At 35.0% G+C, this 23,020-nt stretch overlaps 1 long non-coding RNA gene, 2 other non-coding genes and 2 pseudogenes across 3 annotated transcripts; 1 reads left to right on the forward strand and 4 right to left on the reverse strand.

Annotated features, from left to right (window-relative positions):
* Nucleotides 1-15,229: 15,229 nt before the first annotated feature.
* Nucleotides 15,230-15,320, reverse strand: LOC142170855 (small nucleolar RNA snoR109). Its single transcript, XR_012700468.1, has one exon. It is a non-coding gene; the product is annotated as a small nucleolar RNA snoR109 (small nucleolar RNA).
* A 467-nt stretch (nt 15,321-15,787) lies between these two features.
* Nucleotides 15,788-15,865, reverse strand: LOC142170857 (small nucleolar RNA snoR109; annotated as a pseudogene).
* Nucleotides 15,866-15,963: 98 nt separating this feature from the next.
* On the reverse strand, nt 15,964-17,717 carry LOC107827805 (large ribosomal subunit protein eL6-like; annotated as a pseudogene).
* On the reverse strand, nt 16,560-16,653 carry LOC142170856 (small nucleolar RNA snoR109). Its single transcript, XR_012700469.1, has one exon. It is a non-coding gene; the product is annotated as a small nucleolar RNA snoR109 (small nucleolar RNA).
* A 164-nt stretch (nt 17,718-17,881) lies between the features above and the next one.
* LOC107827806 (uncharacterized) lies at nt 17,882-21,600 on the forward strand. Its single transcript, XR_001657613.2, has 4 exons — nt 17,882-18,008; nt 20,101-20,148; nt 20,462-20,545; nt 21,204-21,600. It is a non-coding gene; the product is annotated as an uncharacterized LOC107827806 (long non-coding RNA).
* The last annotated feature ends 1,420 nt before the right edge of the window (nt 21,601-23,020 follow it).

Genomic DNA, 23,020 nt, shown 5'->3' on the forward strand with positions numbered 1-23,020 from the left:
ATAAACAACTTCACTTAATCAATTTCAACCAAAATATAACAAATATGACCAATTTCTAACAGTGTTCATCAACAAATTCAACCTAAATGATGAACAACAAAGAAACAACTAAAATTATATTGATTGAACAACATCTTTAACAACAAACAAACCTAATTTCAGATTCAACACCAACAAACATGTATATTCAGATTTCTAAATTCAATAATCATTTGAACTTAAAATTAAATCTAACAACATTACAACCAACAATTTCTATATTAAAACTAAAAAAAATCATGAAGCATGCTGAAGAAATAATCATAAATGATAAACAATAAACAAGAAATCAAACTATACAAATTTCGGATTCAAGATCAACCAAACAAAGTATGAACATGAATGAAAATATTCAATAACAATAACAAACAAACTTTATTCAAACTTCGAATTAAACTTAAACAAAACAAATAAACATATTCAAATCACTAATCTTCAAATAATCAACTAATCTTTCTTAAATTAAATCCAACAAAACTTATAACAAAGATACATGATCCAAAAATTAAAACCAAAACATAACTTCGCATTAAATTACTAAATTAAAAACGAACTTCAATCAAAGATGAACATGAATTAAATCTATTTTTAAACAACAAAACATGACGGATTCACATGATTTAAACTAAATCTAACAATATTGAACAAACTAAAAATTTAACAAAAACGATGAACAACGAACAAAACAAGAATCAAACATTTAATGATTTTAACTTCGAGAAATATAAAAACGAAATATGGACAAAAATAAAACTCAAAACCAACTAACCGGAGATGAACAACGACGAACTCGATTGTATGGACTGTTTCGACAAACCTCAACCAAAGCTCGAACAAACGAGATGGTTTGAGTCTCATTTTCGGACTGGACTGAAGCAGTAGCGATACACAGTCGAGCTTGGACGTGACGAAGAAGAAAGCAGAAGCAACTGCGTGAGCAGCAGCAGCAGAACGGAGGGGAACGTGCAACCACACATCAGTGAAGCAGTAGCATCCGCTACTGCTGGACATTGGAGCTTGAACTGAAGCAGAAACCCGTCGATGCAGCAGCGACCATAGGGTCATCCATGGACGTCGAGCTCGAACTTGAGCTTGACGCAGAATGACGAAGATGAAGCAGAAGCAGCTGGCGATGATGCTGCCATGGCCAGCAGATTAACTCCCAGAAATGTGAGCAGCAGCAGCAGTTCGTCGAGGAGGAAGACGGGGAGAAGAAAGCTGAAGCAGAAGCAGCGGGGAGCAAAAACGGAAGCACGGAGGAGTTGGAGGTCGACGAACCATTCGTCGTCGATGACTGGATGTAGCAGCTGGTCGTTTGGACATGAGGTTGAGGGTAAAGGGAAGCTGCCATGGTTGTGTGTGTTCTCAAGTTTGGAGAAGAAGAAGCAAAATGAGGGGGGGGGATACCTTAGCTTTTTTTAGGGTTTTCTTTTTATTTGTTTTGTAAAAAATGAAAAAATGAAAATGAATAGGGGGAATTGGGTTGTTGGTACTGGGTCGACCCGATTTGGAATGGACCGGGTCGTGGGGAAGGTTGGGCAATTATTTGGGCTTGTGGTTTGAAATTGAAGAAGAGGCCCAATTTCGATTTTTTTTTGTATTTTTGCTCTCTTTTCTTCTTTTATTTTTCTAAAACTAAATTCTAAAAATCCTTAAATTATTATTAAGAACTAAAGTAAGTTATAAAAGCGCAAATTAACTCCCAATAACAATTAACGCACAATTAAGTAATAATTAAGCATAAAATTGTATATTTGGACATTAAATGCTAAAAATGCAAAAGATGCCTATTTTTGTAATTTTCATTTTTTTGTAAAACAAACTTGATTACTAACAATTGTAGAATTAAATCCTACATGTAAAATGCGACATATTTTTGTATTTTTATTAATTTAACAAATAAACATGCACAGACAAATACAAATAATTATCCAAAAATATCACAAAATTGCACACCAAGGAAAATCATTTTATTTTTGAATTTTTTGGGAGTAATTCTCATATAGGGCAAAAATCACGTGCTTACAGATATCCCTCTTCTTTTGTGGCATAGCTCGGAAACTGGCATTTCCCCGACCTTTTAGTCTCATATGAATTTCCCAAATCATGCCTATTGCTCTCCGCGTTATTCTTTCTTGATTTGTCCACGGGCCTTGGCCTTGAGGTCTATAACCTTTGATTTCGGCGAGGATATCCCTCTTGACACTCGTCCATCCTTTTGTCAATTCCCTCTAGCTGGGGGATATCTTTCTTGACACTGGCCTCGCGCTTGTTCCTTGCTGACTATACCACTTGGATATACTAGTCAAATTTCGTCTTGCATAATTAGAAAGCTGATGGCAGATTTTGAAGTCATTTCTCACTTGTTCTGACCAAACAGACTCTACTGGGGAATTTTTCTATGAAAGGAGAAAGATAAAAAGGAACAGAATAAAAGACAAAGGAAAGAGATGACTCTCTAATGAGGAAACTATAAAACAAAAACCTATCAAATGTGGATACCAACTCTAATGGTCATGGCATGCACATATGGCCTATCCTCCGTCGTTAATCGCCTTTCACAACTTTTGTCTGGTGATTTCCATCTGATTCTCAATCTTTATTCGGCTTGTAGTGCCCGAAGGGTTTTCACTGTCAAGCCTCTCTCATTTTGGTTTTTCTCTCAGCTTTTATCGCCTTATGGTGCCCGTGAAGATTTTCACCGATAAGACTCTCTCATTTGTATCACTTTCCAGCTGGGGATTGGGGTGTTACCGCTAGACTCTCTCATATTTCTTTTCTGCTGGGATCAAAGTCTTTTCTGCTGGAGATCAGAGTGTTCACCGGTAAGACTCTCTCATTTGTCTAACTTGGCATTTTTTGAAGACTGATCAGAAGGTCTTTCTTTGGACTGTAATGTAGGATTTTGGATAAGGCTAGAAAGAAACGGTATTAGCGGCTCAAAAACGAATCAATTTTGGTTCAAAATTTACAACCTTCAGAACCAGATTTCTTTACATCAAACACAACTTCTGCCCTAGTTTCTTGCTTGGGGATTTTTATTTTTGTTATACTATGTTACACTATGCACACTATGCACACTATGTACACTATGACCGAGCCGTGAGGCGCCTACGTATCCTCTTTGAGGAATCAGGTCAAACGTAGTTCCCAATTCCTCTTTTTTTTTTCTTCTTTTTTTTCATTTAATTATTATTTTCTTTTCTTTTCTTTCTCTTTCTCATTTCTCCTTTTCTCCTTTTCTCTTTTGTTGTTTCTGTTGTTTTCTTTTTTTTTCTTTTTCTTTTTCTTTATCTTCCATGTTTATGTTTTCTAGTCTTTGATACTGATTCCGAACAAGGGGTACGAAAGAAAATCAATAAGGTTCAAAAGGGGTAACGAAAGATAAAGTGTTTAGGTAGCAGAACAACTTCGTCATTCCAGTCTTCAAAACATGCCAAGTGCAAACAACACAATTAAACAAAGATTTGTAGCCTCTTCTGATGGTGCTGGACTTGACAATTATATTCACACATTTGCTTTTTCATTTGTCATTTCTAAAGCACCGTTGGGCAACACCCTCACTCTCATTATCATGAATGACCCTCATGTCAATTTGGCGGATCTTGCCTTTAACGGTTTTCTTTATGTTTTACTTGCCCCAGTTCCACATGACTCGAGCTCCGAATAATCTCAAACTGTCCTTATTTCTTTTAAATGTTCCGATCACCTCTCAATGGTTTTATTATTAATTTTTAAGACTAGGCCCAAACTGTGTGCACATGTCATGTCACTAAAATTGGCGCTGAACAAAATGATAAAAGAGCTAAACAAAAAGATGACTGGAAATAATAAAAGACCGGATTTTGCATTAAACTAACGGTGAAATGGTTTGATTAACAAAACAAACAAAAACAACTGGGGTACAACCTAGGAACAAACCTAAAACGAACCTAGACAATACTAAACAAACCATTATGACAAAAATGGAAGGATAAGGGGGTTTGACACAAGACAATATCCGGATTACAACCCTGCAAATAACCCGGACAATAGAAATGATAACAAAATAAACCACCAAAACTCCTCCCTGACTAACCAAGAAAGGAGTGTCTTTCCAATTGCCAAGCTCGGCATCTTAGCCACTGAATTCGGCATCAACATTACTGGGACCTCCACCAGCTTCCATCTCGTTGTTCTTAACAAATTGCTTTTGGGTTCCCTTCGCAAGCTCGTTCTTAAGAGCCACCTTTGATGGCACTGAGAACTCTGCAACGCGCGAACCTTCGAGGATCTCAGAAGACTTCTCATATTCCTTTTCAAAACAAGTCATATTCGACATATGCATCTCATTACGACTAGGCGACGGACTTTGACTACTGTCTATTCATCTGGATTTTTCATAACAATGTCACCTGCATCAATAAGCTTCTGAATTGCTTTCTTTAGCTTCCAACACTTCTCTGTGTCATGCCTCGGGGCATTTGAGCAATATGAGCACCTTTGAGAAAAATCAAGCTTCTTTGACAGAGGGTTTGGCATTTTTATCTGAATCGGCTTCAACATGTCCAATTGCTTCAACTTTTGGAACAAACCGGCATATGATCCTCCAACAGGGGTGAAAGCCTTTTCTTTTTTCAGCAACCTCTCCTTCTTAAATGCTTGATTGGGCCGAAAACCTGATCCAGAGGGCTTTCGGTAGGCTCGTGAGGGTGGATAAGCATTTTGTAGAGCTGGGTACTGGGAAAGTGAAACATGTTTTTGGGAGTCCCGTGTAGAGAAGTAGTGTTGGGGAGGGGAGTAGCGTTGACGAGTGATGGAGCTACTCGGGTGGCTGGGAAAGCTATCATAAGTGGGTTGAGATGGAGAGTATGGGGGATCATCTGTTATGGTGTTGGGTGCTTGGGTAAGGACAGAGTTCAAGAAGCTAGGCGGTGGCGGGGGTGGTGCTCTCCCAGTCATCCATGCCTGATACATGTTTGCCACATGCTGTCTCAACATTTTTACCTCTTCTACCAACCCATAGTCCTGTTCAACCAACCGCTTTCGGGCATCGGTACCAACCCACTTAGCTCTGTTGTTCTCTGCCATTGTCTTTTGCCTTTGTGTTTGCAGGGAAGCGTTACTTTCAGAACCACAACCAACCACCTTTCTAAAGATTGAAAAGGGAACAAAAATGAGAGAAACCGGTTAGCGTTAGGGTTTTCAACAGATAGGAAAAACACACATTGAGGATGCAAGGCAACTAGGCAGTTAACCCTCTTTCTAATTGTGCTCTCTTTTTTTCTCTTTTTTTTAATGGTGGTCGAATCTTATGTTGATTGCCTACGTATCATGTCCCCGCATGAATCAGACCTTGCATAGTTCGGACCAAAAAAGATAAACAACAATAATTTTTTATTTTTTTTTGGAATTTTCAATTTTCATAATAAAATAAACATGATTACAACGGTTTAAAAACTGACCATACTAACAGATTTTGACGAAAAGACGACCCACAGACTTAAAAATCAAAACATACCACACCCTAATCAAAAGAATTACAAACTCAAAAACAAACGGCCAGATTCCTTTCCCTATTTGGTAATTTTAACCAAATGGTTGTTTTTGCAAACGTGGCCCCTTCCTAATTTCACATGAATTTTGAAGCCGTGGAGGATTATTTTATGACACTACAAACTGGTCCGTTCTTTTACGAAAATAGCCTTTCGACAACTGAAAGATACTCTAAGGCTACCTAGGCAAGAACGGTTTAATACATCTCTGAAGCTGGAATGGCTTATTTTGACTAAAAATCTAAGCGGTATTTACTTGACCACTGACTCTTTTTTTTTTCAAATTAAAATAAAAAAGGTATGGTTTTGCAAAGACGGCCTTTTAGCACCTTGGCGGCGAAGATTTTAAGGTTGTGTAGGTCAACTGGCCAAAATCTAAAAAAAAATAACCCAAAGGTGGCTGTTTATGCAAAGTCAGCCTTCCGGCACCACTTTCGGGAACATTCGGCTATATTTGACAAACAGCGGCATCACCCGACTTATTTATGACAAAAATTAAAATTTTGACACATTTTTTTGTTGCTATTTTTGCAAAAAGGGAGGTTGGACCCGATGAGGGCTGCCTACGTATCTCACATCCTGTAAGAATCAAACCGGCGTAGTTCGGGCCGATCAGGAATAAATGAAATAAACTAACTTTTTTTTTTCCGAATAAAATACTTACAAAGAAGAGAGAAAATATTTTTGGATTTCGATTTGTTTTTTTTTTGTTTTTGTTGTTTTTTTTTTGAAAAGAAACGACGACTAAAGAAATATTTTTTGAATTTTAACTTCTTTTCCCTTTTTTTTTTGGAAATTTCGAAAAAACTTCTAAAGAAGAAAGGAAATATATTTTGGACTATTACTCTGAATTTATGAAAGAAATACTACAAAAGAAAAGAAAAATATTTTTGAATTTTGAATTTTTTTTTGAATTTTTAAACAAATATTTTTGGATTTTGAGAGAGATTAGAAGGAAATATTTTTGTATTATATTTTTTTTAAATTGAGGTTTAAAAGAAAGACTTTCTAAAGAAGCGAATAATGGAAAATATTTTTTGGATTTTTTTGAATATGGTGGGCTGGAACCGAAGAGGTTTGCCTACGTATCTCACATCCGGTGAGGATCAGACCCGTGTAGTTCGGGCCACGACAATAAACTAATTCTGACAACAAACTTGTTTAAACAAATTATACTAAAAAAAAACATTTTTGTTTTCACAAAATTTTGGCAGAGTTCGTCGGTAACTCAGAATTATCTTTCTACACTGCTATTTTTTCTCTTTTTCACAATTTTTTCAAAAATTCCCGATTTCAGAAGCCGGTCAGCATGCAGATCTGAAGCAAATAAATGTGCAAAACAAACATGATGCAGGAGGATGGTCTTTTTCATTTTAAGTTGCTTGTCCTAGACGAACCCAGCCCCTATGTTGAGTCCCCTAAGTAAAATGCAACATGATGCAAATAAGCGTTCCTACTAGGATCCGGCATGAGGTTTTGTTATACTAGGTTTATCCTGTGTGTTTGTTCTAGACCTGGCTTACCCGAGCGGACAACTCGAGCCGAGGATGGGAACTGCGTACCGGTAACCAAAAGATCATCCGATTTTACAACTCCTCCGAATCCTCGTTCTATTTTGGAATAGAACACTAACAGAAAGAAGTCACGACCAGCGTGCACTCCTCAAGAGAGAGAAGATAGGGATTTCGTAGCAGTTTATATATACAGTTTAGATAATATCAAAGCGGTAAGAGTAACATTTTGCATATTTAGGCTAAAACATGTAATAAAATCAGATAATAAATGAAGCCAAATAATAACAATTATTTTAAGCTCGAATTTTTGAACCCTGAACCAGTGGTTCTGGGTTTTCTCCCTAGCAGAGTCGTCAGAGCAGTCACACCTCCTTTTTTGCTCGCGCCGCCCGCAAAGGGGCGCGGAAGGGAGTTTTTTCCAATTAAAGGACAATCGAAACGGGATTTATTTATTTATTTCAGAGTCGCCACTTGGGAGATTTATGGTGTCCCAAGTCACCGTTTGAATCCCGAATCGAGGAAAAGAATGACTCTGTTTAACAGTCTGCGCACTAGAAATACGGATAAGGAATTCTGTTAACCCGGGAGAAGGTGTTAGGCATTCCCGAGTTTCGTGGTTCTAGCACGGTCGCTCAACTATCATATTCGGCTTGATTATATGATTTTATACAATTATGAACTTATGTGCAAACCTTGATTATCTGATTTTATACAATTGTGAACTTATGTGCAAACTTTAAACTCTTTACCGCTTTTATTATTATTATTATTTTAACAGAGAACTACAACATTGTGAAAAACGTATCTCGAACCACGTCACATCAATGTACCCGTGGTTATTGACACATTTCAACTCTGTTGAGATTTGGATTTGGGTCACATAAATGTGCACCCGAGTTTAAGAAAGTAAATTGTTAAAGGCGCGCCTAAAGCGACTAGCGTATCATTATTTTGGGTAAGGCCGTGAAATTTGCTAAACGACCGATCCCGAAGTCTATACAATTATTAACCATTTATTGAGGGCCCCGCAACTTGTGCGTTTTATTGGGCGAGGCTCATCTCATTTATTTTAAAAGGATAATCCTAAAGTGCCTACATTTTTCTATTAAATTTGTCTCTAAAAAATGAGAGAGCAAAGATCCTAATTTATTTACATGCTTACGAGTTGTTACAGTCGGGTTCCGAACGCAATTTGTTAAATCAGAATGTAAGCACAATATGGACAACCCATTGGCCAACGTGGACCCATGCCCAACGTGTATGGCACAAAACTGGACCTGGGTCATCTCATTCACATGTTACTACCTAGTTACATTATACTAGGCATGCTCACAGTTTGTCAAATTAAAAAAGAACTTGGCAATCTAATTTTAATCCTAAACCATTTACATGCTGAAGTTAACCAATAGTATCTAGCTAAACAATATTCCTACAAGTTCCGAAACGGTCTATTCGTTTAATGAGCTAACTGTTGAATGTTTAAGAATAATCTAAATCAGCTAACATGCTTTTTTTGAGACATGATAATCATCAAACAATAACGAACTATCTGAACAGAGTTACTACACCATTGTTTTTAGCAATACATAGACAGTTCGTCCACTAAGCTACTGTCATATGTTCCATTATATATTAAACAACTACATGATTCTGATTAGAGGAAACTAAATAATGTATATACACAACTAAAATTCAGAATATAACTAAGATAAATTCAGAACTTCAACTCTTCATTTCATATTCATGCTTCATGTTTCAGCTTACAGTAACCAGTGTGTCAGTTGTGTACCTGATATTGGAAGTAAAAGAAGAGGAAGATCAGCAGAAATGCAGTAGCATATAACAACAGCAACACCCCGCAACCAGTAACAACCAGCAACGAGAAACCAGTGACAGATTTGAAAATCAAACAAAAATCCAGCAATAACCAGTGAAGTAGTAGAAATAACCAACCAAACTCAAGGAAACAAATCAAATGAAAATCCAAAAACACCAACAACAATCAACGGGCAGAAACAAAGTGAATCTTTTTTAGATTGAAAGACCAGTTAATGTTTAACCCTTAATTCTCTCTTAATGTTCAGAAAATTCTTTCTTTTAAACTCTCTTCAAATTCGAATCCTCAAAAATCTTTCAATATTTCCGAATTCTTCTCCTAATATTCAGCTAATCCCTCCCCCTATTTGTGTCCAGCTCCTCCCTATTTATTTACAAACTTCAAGCCTTTAAACTAAATCCCACTATCTTCTACCCATTCCCCTTTTGAATCCCACTACCTAATGTTTTGTTTCCCACTATATTAAACAATGTATTAATTCCCACTAACGCATATCTTTCTCTTATTTAATTCACTTATTGCCCCACTACCGCATGCTTTGTCCCCCACTATATTAAACAATGTATTAATTTCCCACCATTATGTCTTGTCCCCCACTACATATTATTTTATGCACTATTTTAATATATTAGCGCTTAGTGGACAGAGCACTCATTAATTATTTTTAAGACTCATTTAAAATCCAAAAATACGTCTATGAAATTACTGAAATTACCATTTTATCCCTGAAAATACTGCAATTTACCGTTCTACCCCCATCAGCTATAACCAATTCACCTAATCAATTCTACCCAAAATACAGCAGCTATAACCAATTCCTAATCAAATTTCATCAACAAATTTAGGCTAGAAACTCAATATTTTTGACTGAACAATATTTTTAACAACAAACATACTTTTAGATTCAATAACAGTAATAAATTGAACATAACAAATAAGTAGATTCAAATCACTAAACTCAATAATCAATTGAACTTCAAATTAAATCTAACAACATTACAACCAACAACTTCTATATTAAACTAAACAAGAACATAAAACAAACTAAAGAAATAATCAAAAAAATGATAAACAACGAACAAGAAAAGAATCAAACATATACTGATTTCAAATCCGAGAATATCAAACAAAATACGGACAGAAATGAAACTTAAACCAACTAACCGGAAATGAACAACGACGAACTCGAACGGAAAATAATCTGCCCGGAAACTTTGAAACCAAAATAACTCGAATCTGCCCAAAATTTTTTGTATGTTTTCCGGTTGATTTCAGGCGATGAAGCTGGTCGACGAAGACGACCACGAACACCACTGTTTGGGATGAGGAGATGAGGAGATGAAGCAGCAGCAATGGCTATGTGTTTGGACGTGAGGCTGGAGGTCGTTTGGACTGGCTGGAGTTATGGTTGTCGAGCAGCAGCAGCGATAGTTGGACTGCTGTTCGCTGGACGTTGCAGAAACCGATGGGGTTCGTTTGGACGTGAGGCTGTTTAGCAGATGGTCGTTTGGGACTTATGGGGACGAAGAAGAAGAAACAACAGCGATGGTGGTTTGGGTGGACGATGCAGGCAGCCGTGGGAGGTGAAGCAGCAGCCATGGTGGCTGACTGGAGCTCGACGCAGCTGAGATGAAGAAGAAGAAGCAGCAGGGGTGGTCGACGAGAGGGCAGCTATGGTTGTTTGGACGTTGGGTTTCAATGGCAGACGGGGAGGGTCGTTGGTGGCGATGGACTGGTTGAACGGAGGGGGGCTGTTTGGACGTGAGGATGGAGATGACGAGGGGGTGGTTTGCTGGGTTGGGGTCAGCCATGGGAGCTTGGGATGAGGGGAAGGGCAGAAGCAGCGGGGGAAGCCATGAGAGCTGGGTTTGGAAGGAGAAGAAGAGAGGGGCGGGCATATTTTTTAGGGTTTTTTAGGGTAATGAAAAAAATGAAAAATGGGGGTTGGGATTAGTTTGGGTTATGGGGCGGACTGGGTCGGGTTGACCCGGTGGGGTTATTTGGTTTGGGCCATGGTTGATTTAAATTAGAAGGTGGCCCAATCCGATTTTCTTCCTCTTTTATTGCTTCTTTTTTTCTTCTTTTATTTTTCTTAAACTGAAACTAAATTCTAAAAATCCTAAATTATCATATAGAACTAAATTAATTTATAAAAGCGCAAATTAACTCTCAATAACAATTAACACATAATTAAATAGCAATTACGATAAACTCACACAATTTGGACATTAAATGCTAAAAATGCAACGTACATTATTTTTATGATGATTTTTTTTTGTTCTTGTAAAACAAACTTAATTGCTCCTAATTGTAGAATTAAATCCTAAATGCAAATGCGACATATTTTTGTATTTTTAATTAATTTAACAAATAAACATGCATGGACAAATACAAATAATTATCAAAAAATGCCACAAAATCCTCAAAATTGCACACAAAGGAAAATTATTTTATTTTGAATTTTTGGGAGTAATTCTCATATAGGACAAAAATCACGTGTTTACAATAATTACCAAATCAAACCAATTGTGTCGGGTTATTAAATCTAAAGACCAAACCAAACCAATAAAACTCGGGTTTTTCACTCTCGATTTTTCTCGGGTTTTCGGGGTTTTTCGGGGTTTTTTTCCGGTAAAATATTCATAGAACAAAATATATAAATTGTGCTCAAAATATTTCTTTAATCCTAGTAAGATACAACTATATAAAGTATTCTCCAAGAAAATAATACAAAATATGAGATATGTCATGATATTATCCTAAAATATTCAACAATAAAGACAATAAAATTATGTAATATAAATATTGCTAATTAAAAAGCCATAATAAAAATAAACATAATTTAAAAGTACTAAGTCATGCTAAAATAAGTAGACTAATAAGGGAGTATTAATTACATGACTAAACGTTACAGAAAAAAATAAAAATAGGTTATGCATTTTTATCTAAACTATTGCAAAACAAAAAATAGATATTCAATACATTCCCGTTCGTAGTATTGAATTTAATGTCTTTTGTTAGCATTAGTATTGATTTGATTTTGGTTTGGGCTTTTGTTAGCATTATTTAATTTACTAATGTTAATGGCTACAAAGCTTATTGGAACATTCAAAAGTTCTAAGTCCAACCTTGAAATAATACCTAAAAAGATAAACTTATGAAATTTTTTAAGAAATATTTATAAATTATATCACTATAAGTATATTTATATATGAAATATATCTAAAATTTCTATATATGTAATGTCAGGTTGGTTTGGTTTCGGTTTGACTTTCTTTAGTTAAAACCAAACCAAACCAATTATGGTCGGGTTTTTTTCCCAACACAAACCAAATCAAATCAAACCATAGTCGGATTTTTTTTTCTCGATTTGACTCGGATTATCGGATTGGTGTGGTATGTCGGTTTCCTTTGTACACCCTTACTTTAAGTGTGCAAGATGTTTTCATCTTTCAAGAATGTTTATAAGAGTGAATTCTTTTTTCTTGTATTCCTGTTTATGGTTCTTAATTCAGTATTTTTTGGACTTTTAATTGATTTATATAATTATTTATATTTCGTGCCGAAAATATTATAGTTGATGATAAGGGTTGTGTTCACCCCTGTCGTAATATGAAAAGAAAATACCTATCCAATGTGGAAGGATGTGGTGCAGTGGATGAGACTACTCTTCCCTTAACTAGAGGTCTCGAGTTCGAGCCCTAAGTATGAAAAAATCCTTGGCAGGGAGCGCTTAACCTCGAATGAAGCCCTATGCGACGCGAATCCGGATGTAATCGGGCTCCAATGCGGGTACCGGACACCAAGTTGGAAACCAAAAAATCAAACAATGTTAACTAATTGTGATTAGGTGAACATAAGAATACTTAAATATTTTAGTATAATTAAAGCCTATTTAAATAAACATATCATATGCTTATTGATTTGATGCATGTCTTGGACACGAATAAATTCTTTTGTACAAAAGATAATGTACTTTTTATCCAGAACATAAATCTTAACCGCTAAACAAAAAGTTCGATTGTGATGTTGCATGATGTTCTTTCATCTGGATGAAAATTACATATTCCTAGCTTTATTATAAACATTATTTTGTGTTAGTGCTAACTATCTCCTCCGTTTCATTTTATTTGTTGTAGTTCAACTTGGTACAAATTTTAATTAAAAAAGTAAGATTTTTAAATTTTGTGGTCTTAAATGAGTTGTAATATTATATAGCTATAAAACTTTTAAAGCCGTTGGTCATAAATCTGTCATCTACTTCAGGGGCGAAGCTATATGTTTTGACGGGTGGTCAACTGACCATCCTTTGTCGGAAAATTACACTGTATATTAGGTAAAATATTAGATTTTAGAGGTATATATTATATATTGACCATTCTTTGTCGGAGAATTTTTTTTTACTTCTTTTAATTTTGAACACCCTTGAATAAATTTCTGGCTTCACCGCTGATCTACTTCCGTAGGTATAAAATGCTTCTTATTAAAAAAATATAGAAATGTGTCAATTTTTTTTTTTTGAAACAGACAAATAAAAGACTAGTGCCAAACAAAGTAAAACGGAGAAAGTACTTTCTATGAATTTTGCAAATGCCTCTATTTAGGGAACAAATTTTCGTAGAATGGCGATATCTATAACTCGAGAGTCGAGCATAATACAAAGAAAATTTCTAGTCCTTTTCCCCCACCACTTATATGTATAAAAACAATCCTTTCTATATAGATAAAAGTTTGAATTCTACTATTAATTTAAGAGAATTATTAATTCAAATCCCTTGTGCCCATTTTTGAATTTATTCGAATTCCTTTGTCATTTGAGGTAGATTTCACGTATTTACTTATTTATTGTTCTGATTTTGGAGATTACCTTGTGATTTTTACCAGCTTCCCTCCCCCGATGTCATTAGAAGTGGAAGTGGTGTACCTCTAAGGGTCGTTGGTTGAAAAGATGTTATCCTAGAATTAATTATTCCGGAATAACTAATCTCGGGATTAGTTATTCTATCTTTCTATAGGATAAAAAAATACTATAATCCCGGAATAATTAATCTCGGGATTAATTATACTGTAATTTTCTCCAAACCAAACATGGGATAAACTCTTCTTAAATTTAGTCCCGAAATTAATTATTCCTTGTCCCTCGTACCAAACGATCCCTAAAGGTTCTATGACTCAGAGGTCATTTGGTAAGCATGCATTAACTTTTGGTATTACTATTCTCTTTTTGGTATACTTTTTCAACCTATGTATTACTAATGCAAGTATTAGTTAAACAACCTATTTGGTATTATCCTATGTATAACTAATACATAGCAAACCATGTCATTACCAATACCAAGGCTATTAATGCATGTATTAGCATGGTTAAAGATAAAATTGTCCTTTAAGCCCCTTAAAGCTAGAATATGGAGCGCACTTTGTAAGCAACTAATTTTCTTAAAAATTATGCAATGCATCTTAATTTTTAATACATCACACCAAACAGTTGATAAGAAATAATCTTTGCATAACTAATGCTTGTATTACCAATCTCTGCATTACTAATACACCTTATTCGGCATTATTCTCATACCCTACCAAACGACCCCTTACTCTTTTATTCTTAAAAACAATTATCTTTATTTACTAATCAGAAAATGCAATCAAGAATCAGACTACAAGTTTTGAGCACTTGTTGCTTTAAAGGAAATAACAAGAAACTATTAACAGGACTGAGTTATCGATGAATTTATGCATTATCACAAAATATAAGTACACCAAATTTAGGGTGACAATAGGGAAACATCACTTTTCTCCCTTGGAGAACTATCTACTTCTCACTTTACTGGATCTTGATCAAATTGGTTTTGTAATATTGATATCACAGCAGCAACTCAACTAAAAAGGGCACTCCCGGTACACTAAACTCCCGCTATGCGGGGGTCTAGGGAAGGGCCGGACCACAAGGGTTTACTGTACGCAGTCTTACCTTATATTTCTGCAGTCTTACCTTATATTTCTGCAAGAGGCTGTTTTCACGACTCGAACATGTGACCTCCTGGTTTCAGCAACTCAGCTGTCTGCCTAAAAGTACCCAAAAAACAACTGAAAAAGAGAATACTATAGTGTTTTCTTGTATGCACCTATAGACGCAAACTGCTGGAAGTCAAAACAGTGAGCCTGGAAAGTGCAGAGATGATTGGTTTTAGAGAAAGGCATCTTGAAAAGGCTAAATTCTACGCCATTTCTCGTTCTGCCCTTCTCATCCAACAATCTACTATCACATAAACATGAACATAGAACAAGTGAACTACAACTAGCATAGGATATGTAGGAAGTTCGGTAAGCAGATATGTCGACAGCAGAACAACAACCGGCTAGTAAACTTCTCAATATGAATTCATGTAGCTATAGCCACATTGGCAATCAAAATCAAGGGTACTCAACTTCACCCTTCTCTTGGTACATGTAGCTTTCAATCATGCATTAGAACTTGACCATTTCTAATGTCTTTCAGCCTAATATCACATAAGTACTACAACAACAACATACCCAGTATAGTCCCACAAGTGGAGTTTGGGGAGGGTAATATGTACGCGGACCTTACCCCTACCCTGTGGAGGTAGAGAGGTTGTTTCCGCCTTTCCTGAGAGCCTCGACTCTAGGACAAAATAAAAAGGAGCAGTATCAACAAGCTGTTGTGATACAGTAAAATAACTAAAGCGAAAGAAATAACAGGTAGACATATTACTCCACAAACAAAAATGCAAGGCTAATACTGTTGCCATGACAATGGCAAAGGAATACACTCAACTAACCCCTAACCTTCTACCCTAATATCACATAAGTATTATCTTTCTAAAATGAATTACAACTAGTATTTGAAATGTAAGAAGTTCAGTAAGCAGATATGTCGACAGCAAAACAAAAACCGGCCAGTAAACTTCTCAATTTGGTACTCAATTTCACACCTTCTCTAGGTACATATAGCTTTCAATCAAGCATTAATATTTGATCATTTCTAACTTTAGAGGCAAATCCATCATCTATGCACAAACTGTAGATCAAGAAATGTCTTTGATTGTTACAGTCAACATAGCTAGTAATAAAGAATATACAGTTCCAATGGCAGAAATCTCAAATCGTATGGTCTAATTTAAGATGATTCTCATCAACAAAATCCTTAATAAGAACCACTAACGCAAGTTAACGGGACACAAAACAGAGATAACAAGAATCAATTCATAGGAGCATTATAGAATTTCTTTGCCTAAAAAACTAGATCATGTGGTTTCATGCCTGACTTGAGTGAGAACCGTGAAGACAAATAATCCTTCAAATCAGGAACACCCTCAATAGCCTTGATCAATGCTGCATCAACAGCTTTCTGGTCATCTTTCTTTTCCTGTGGAAGCACATTTTTCTCCTGCAAGGAAAATAATGTGAACACAATGCTCCATATCAATTTTAATAGAATTCTCCACATCAGCAACAACAACAATATACCCAGTATTATCCCACACCGTGGGGTCTGGGAGGGTAGTGTGTATGCACACCTTGCCCCTACCTTGTGAGGATAGAGAGAATTCTCCATATCCATTCCACTTTATGTCCATTTCATTCCATTACAGTTAAAATAAATACAAATAGTATTTGAAATGTAAGAAGTTTGGTAAGCAGATATATATCGACAGCAGAACGACAACCGGCCAGTTAACCTCTCAAAATTGAATTCATGTAGCTACAGCCACATTGGCAATCAAGATCAAGGATACTCAATTTCACCCTTCTCTTGGTACATGTAGCTTTCAATCATCATTATAATTTGACCTTTTTCCAACATCATAGTCAGATCATCATCCACTGACAAATTCATTTACATGTACGCAAGCAATGACACCCTTCCCGACATAAGTTTAAATTGCTTAATTTGCCTAAACATCAACCTTTGTCATTTAAGATAAACTAAAGGCTTTTAAAAAAATAGAGACTCACTACGTTTGGAAGAAGAGGATTGGAGTAATTGGTAAAGTTGCTGCCATGCAACCAGGAGGTGACCTCGGATTCGAGCCGTGAAAACAGACTCTTGCAGATATGTAAGGTAAGACTGCATATAATCGACCCTTGTGGTACGACCCTTCACCGGACCCCGCACATAGCGGGAGCTTAGTGCACCGGGTTGCCCCTTTTAGAGACTCACTACATTTCACATTATATCAAAATATGCAAAAATATGATTTAAACTAAAAAATATTAAAGCAGAATATTAACAAATGAAACAAAACACTTATTTCTCTTCAAGGAACTCGTCTTCACCTTTCTTCTGTTTCTTCTCAGCCACCTTATCAAAATATTTATCATCTATTTTCTCAACATTTACCCCACTAACATCAACTTTAGTCGAAGTAGCAATAACATAAGCTTGATTAACACGTCTTAACGGAACCCCATTAAGTTTAAAAGGACCAGTAACAAGCAAAACCCCAGATTTAAGCTGTTTAAGAACACAGCTCTTTTACCCTTAAATCTTCAGCTAAGATAATGAGCACAGTTCCAGGTGTAATACTTGATCTTAATTTTGTGGGTTTGGGTTCGTTTACAAGGGGTTTTGCCACATCATCTGCTGGGTAAAATTTTGGGGGATTTGAGGTGGGTGGTGTTGGGGTGGGTTTTTTTGGGTGTTGAGGGAATTTTCCGTTGTTTTTTTTTTCTTGATCGCTCATATGCTTTCTTTTGTGGTACATTTTGGAACGCGAGAATTTTCCCACGCCGGGGATTAGGTCTGAGTTGCGAATAGTTTTCTTGGGCGCCATTGGAGAAGCTTTGAAGGAAGAGAGAGCTAGCTGTAGTTCTAACTCGCAGATGTATAGAAAAGGGAATATGGTCGACCAAGGGTAAAAGAGTCATTTAACCATGTCATAAAATGTGTTGTACGTATTCACTCCAATGCTGATTTCACTTTTATTCTAATACCAACACTAACTCATTCATTTCTTTCATCTCTCTTGTTCAGTCCAACCAACAACAGAGAAATATGATTCTTGCATAAATTTGGACTTTTTTTTGACTTCTCATTATTTTTTTATCGGGGTGTGGCAATTTCAGGTTAGCATTTGTATCAATCTTTTGCCCTAATCTTCTTCAGATTCTCTTCAGATTTTCAATTTCATGGCTTAATTCATGGTTGTTTTCTTATTATTCTATCTAACTTTCTCTTCAATGTCTTTGAGCGTTATTTTCTTCCTTTGAATCTCATTATTTTGTTCTGGTCATCTGTTTGTCCTATGTTGTTTTCTATTTTTTATCGATATGATGAAATTATTGATCTCTGATTCACCGAAGAATTTTACTGAGTAAATGATTTGCAGACTGACCAGTTAACATGTAAATAAAAATCACCCTAAAGCTTAATTCTCAAATGATAGAATATAAATATATGCCTTTTACGGCAGCAAGGTATACTACAAGGTAAATCAGTCCTCTAAAGAATGATCTCTTATACATAATTTGTTTGTTCAACGGGATGCATTAGCAATTGATGACGGGACCAAGGATCTTTGGTTGTAATGCATCGTTGGTTTATTTATATAAGACCACATCTTACTAGAATGGTCCATTTGCCTAAGTATATGGAGTTCTGAAAGACTTTTTGATTTCTATAATCTTATGTTAAATTGCATTGTGCTTGAGGAATGTGTTTTATATCTCTCAGCATTGAAAATATTTTTACTACAAATGAAGAGTGTTTTCTATTCAAATTTAAACTTTAGTAGAAGTTTATTAATTCACTGACTTTTATATAAATCTGATATAAAGAGCAGCCTAATGACTTGAGTTATCCCTTGATGGAGTAATATTGTTTTAGATACATTGCAGCAAGCTGCTTCTCTATTTTTTTAGTACCGTCACATGGACGTGTCTGATACTGAATAATCTTAGGTGAAGCACTAGATTTTTCTTGCTAAAAATGCAGAGAATCAACTACCGCTTGTTGAAGAATGAGTAACTCTTGATAAGGTACCACTAATTTTAATATATATATACTTTATCAAAAAAAAAATTAATATACATGTAATGCCGATATAAAATTTTATTTAGTTTGAAGTTCAGTCCCTTGGAAAATTAGTTTTTGTATTGCGCCTTTTTTTTTAATCTAGTTATACTAAAGAATAGATGATATAATCAGAAAAGAGATATTAATTTAAAGGAAAATATTATGAAATCCATATTTTTCTTGCATTATAGATTTATTTTTATTTTGTTTGTTCATTGCTTTTTTTATTTATTTAATAAAGCACACACTTTTATTGCACTTTGCGATTAGCCCTCGAGCGCCTTTTAGAAATTTTTGCCTTTAACAATAGTGGTAACGACAATCATTTATTATCGTTTCTCTTTTCTCTATATTCTTTCCAACTTCTTGACTTTGCAGATCTTTTAAGAATTTACAACCTTCATTCCCACTTAGAATTTACCTCATTGAAACGTCTTTATTCGCTCATGAAATACACTAGAAAAGTCACTGATGTTGCTTATAATTTGCTTGATGTAATTTTTATTTTCTACATAGGTCGTGTGAGTCTTCATACACTAGCATATACTATTTACACTTTTGGATTTAAGTTCTTCATAATGTTATACTATTCTCTGATATTAAGTTCTATTTGTGAGTTACAACACAATAAATCTATAGCACACTATACTATTGTCATGAGATATTTTATATTCTATGAATTTATGTACTAAGACTGAGGACAAACTAAAAAAAGGATGGTTTAGCATGATTATTGTGGAGTGTATTTGGTAACTGTGACATGATCTAACTTTATTTTTTTTGTTCATAAATCATTGCAAAGTGATTATAACGTGTTACAAAATTGATGCGCTTATTAGGAAAAAAATATTGCAAATTGATAATAAGAACAAGGTAAGAAATTGAAAAAGAAAAACATAATACTTAGACTGGGTACATTTCATACATGTGATGCTGTTGTGGACAGAATAATACAGAATAGTCATTGATGTTACTTGATTTATCAAGCATTCAAAATTCATATTGATTAACTTCTAATTGGAAGTTTTAAGATTAAGCACCATTTTAAGTTGACTATATCTTGAAGGACATTTTCTGTTTAATTACATCTTCTCCAATATTTCATGAAATCTAACTTGTTTTCATTTTTTGAATTTGGTATAGATTGATTATTCACTAAAGAGCGAAGTTCAAAGGAGTCTAATGAGTGAGGTATGTATATTAGTTTTGAGCAATAACAACTCCCTGAACATATTTAGATTTAAGGAATGTGCTATGTAGCAATAATGTCTTGAAGAGTTGACTCTGCACAAATAATTATTTGGTTTCTTTGAATATCTGGCTTATGGAACTTCAGTTTGACACTTGTAGTGTTATTTAGTAGAAAAAAGTAGGTTCTTTTGCCTTCTCATTTCCCCTCCTTTTTGTGATGAGTAATAAAAAGAAAATTTATTTACAAGCACCAATACTGAATGATGTTGAGATAAAAAAGAGCAGTCTAATATACAAGACATCTCGTATTCAGGCAGGATCTGAAGAAAGGTCGCACCCCAAGAGGTGTTGATGTAGACGGCCTACCTTAATGCAAGCATTAGTGGCTGCTTCCACGGTACGAACTCGTGACCTATAGGTCATATGGAGATAAATTTACCATTTGCTCCAAAGTTCCACTTCTAAGATAATGCTGAGATGATATAAAAAATTCAGTATAAGTCCATATTTTATTTTTATAGTGGTGATAGAAACTGTATGAATGTATCTACTTTCATAACCGTGTATGTTCTTGATAATTTGCTACTCATATGATTGTGATTATTTCTTTCTTTTACTTAAGGGTAAGTAAAATGTATCGACCAACTTTTTTGGAGATCATTTGCATTAAATTTTGGCATATCCATATAATTTTAGGAGTTAGCTTATCAAAGAAAAAGAACCAAGGAATAGCATTTCTCCAATTTTTCCGTAATTGTTGACCGATTTAATCTTAAGGATAGGAGGATCTTATACTCTTTAATTTATGATGCATCCTTAAATTATAGTAATAGTGTCTTCTCCTTTAATGACATTGTTCGATCTTCTCTAAAGGGGGTGTACCTCGACACTTGGGTATAGTCTTCTAGAGTAGTTTGTTTTCCCTTGGGGTCTCTCTCCCCCTCTTGTCTCTAACTTATCTTTATATCATGGTATTTTTCAAATTTGTGGTGCGGGACTTGTATTAATTAATATTTTCAATAGAAAAAATGTTTAATATTTTGTTCTCTTTTCAGAATAGGAGCAAGAAGCTCTTTTGATGGAGGTCAAGACGAATACAAAGTGGTGATGTTTTCGGCTTCCAGCAATGCACAAATTTTTACAATACTCTTTATGGTTCTTAATGGGATTATGTGATTTATGTTGTTCGTACATGCATGGTGTAAGTACTCAAAAACATAATACATCTGGTTGATCATGTGGTATAAAATGATGGGTAGGAGATGAGGAATTAGTCATATGCTTTGATTAATAGAAAAGCACAACAAAATGAAATATTCGCTCAATTTTACACACGTCGGTCGGCCCCTAGGGAAGTAATATATAGTTTTATGTTTCTATCACTATTGATCAGAAACAGCATTGTTCTGTTGTGTTTGTGAAATTATTGTTATCCTTAACCATTTATTGCTATTTCGAGTCTTAATCACATGTAAACACACGATTACAGTTTAAATTGTTGGGCCCGTGCTATGCACGGGCAAGAATCATCTAGTGTTATATAGAGGAGTAAACTAGGGGTAGTGACCGAAATGGCAGGGAGTAAACTAGGGTTAGTGACCGAAATGGTAGCCGTTCATTTCTCTAACTGGAGGACTAGTTATTTTCGGCTTGTTTATGTTTAACAGATCCGGATCCCGCCCATATTGCTGCCAATGACGGGGCAAGTGCACCGATAGCCATTCTTAGGGATGCTATTTAGAAATTAGTCGGTACTTATTTTTGTCCTGAAATTTGAAATTACAAATCTTAACTTCAAGACAATTCAGGACATTTTTTTTCCTGAAAATTTAAACTGAAAAACTGAAATTCAAAACGCACTAGCTAATTCCTAAATAGTAGCCCTTTAGAGTGGCTACCTTGTGTCATTTCTACACTAATGACACCAGGTAGTCACTCTAAAGGACTGCTATTTAGGAATTAACTAATACGCCCTGAATTTTAATTTTTTCGGACAAAAATGTCAATTGTCCTGAGAATTGTTAGTTTAAAATTTTACGACAAACTAAATATTGTCTAATCTCTAAATAGCATATGTGGGAATGGCTATATGTGCACTTATCCCTAAGTTTGGCCTTCAACGTGGCCCACGGATTTGTCATTATTTCAAAAAATAATTTCCATCAAATCTAGCATGTAGAGTTTCTTAAATAGTGACGGTTTGACGTATTATTTTTTGCAAACTTAAACAACTAAAACTGCTCCAAATTATTTTTAACGGACTACTTTGAACCTAAAACCAAACACAAGGGACCATTTTTGTCATTTTCTTTTACATAACAACTAACATTAGACTGTTGACATAGTAAATTTTTTAAGGGGTGGTTTGATATGTGGGGTAAGAGATAACAATTTTGGGATTAAATACAAGATTATTTTATTCCCCGTTTGGTGGAATTTTTTGATTCGAGAATAGCAATCCTTAATCCCATAATTGGTATTATTCTATCCTATACAATTAGGAATTATTCTATCCCAATTGAGTGAAATAACATTTTTAGAATTAATTAATTATGGGATAAATACTAAAATGACAAAAATATCCTTCTCCAAGACTCTTCCCCCCAAAGTCTTTTAAACAATCCATGGTTAAAATTAAAAATAAAAGTTTATCCAAACTTATCTACTACTTCTATATACCAAAAACATTTATATTATACCCCGTATATCCCTTTTTAATCCTAAGAACCAAACATCTTTCAATTAAAATATATTCACTAAATAACCCGATCATTATTTAATTTGTGTGTTATAATCCCGGGATAATTTATTCCTCTACAAAATGACCCCTAATAGTTAGTAGGTGTATACGGTCAAAATTGGGCTTGCCTAA

Source organism: Nicotiana tabacum, chromosome 16, assembly GCF_000715075.1.
Source record: "Nicotiana tabacum cultivar K326 chromosome 16, ASM71507v2, whole genome shotgun sequence".
NCBI classification, from domain to species: Eukaryota; Viridiplantae; Streptophyta; class Magnoliopsida; order Solanales; family Solanaceae; genus Nicotiana; species Nicotiana tabacum.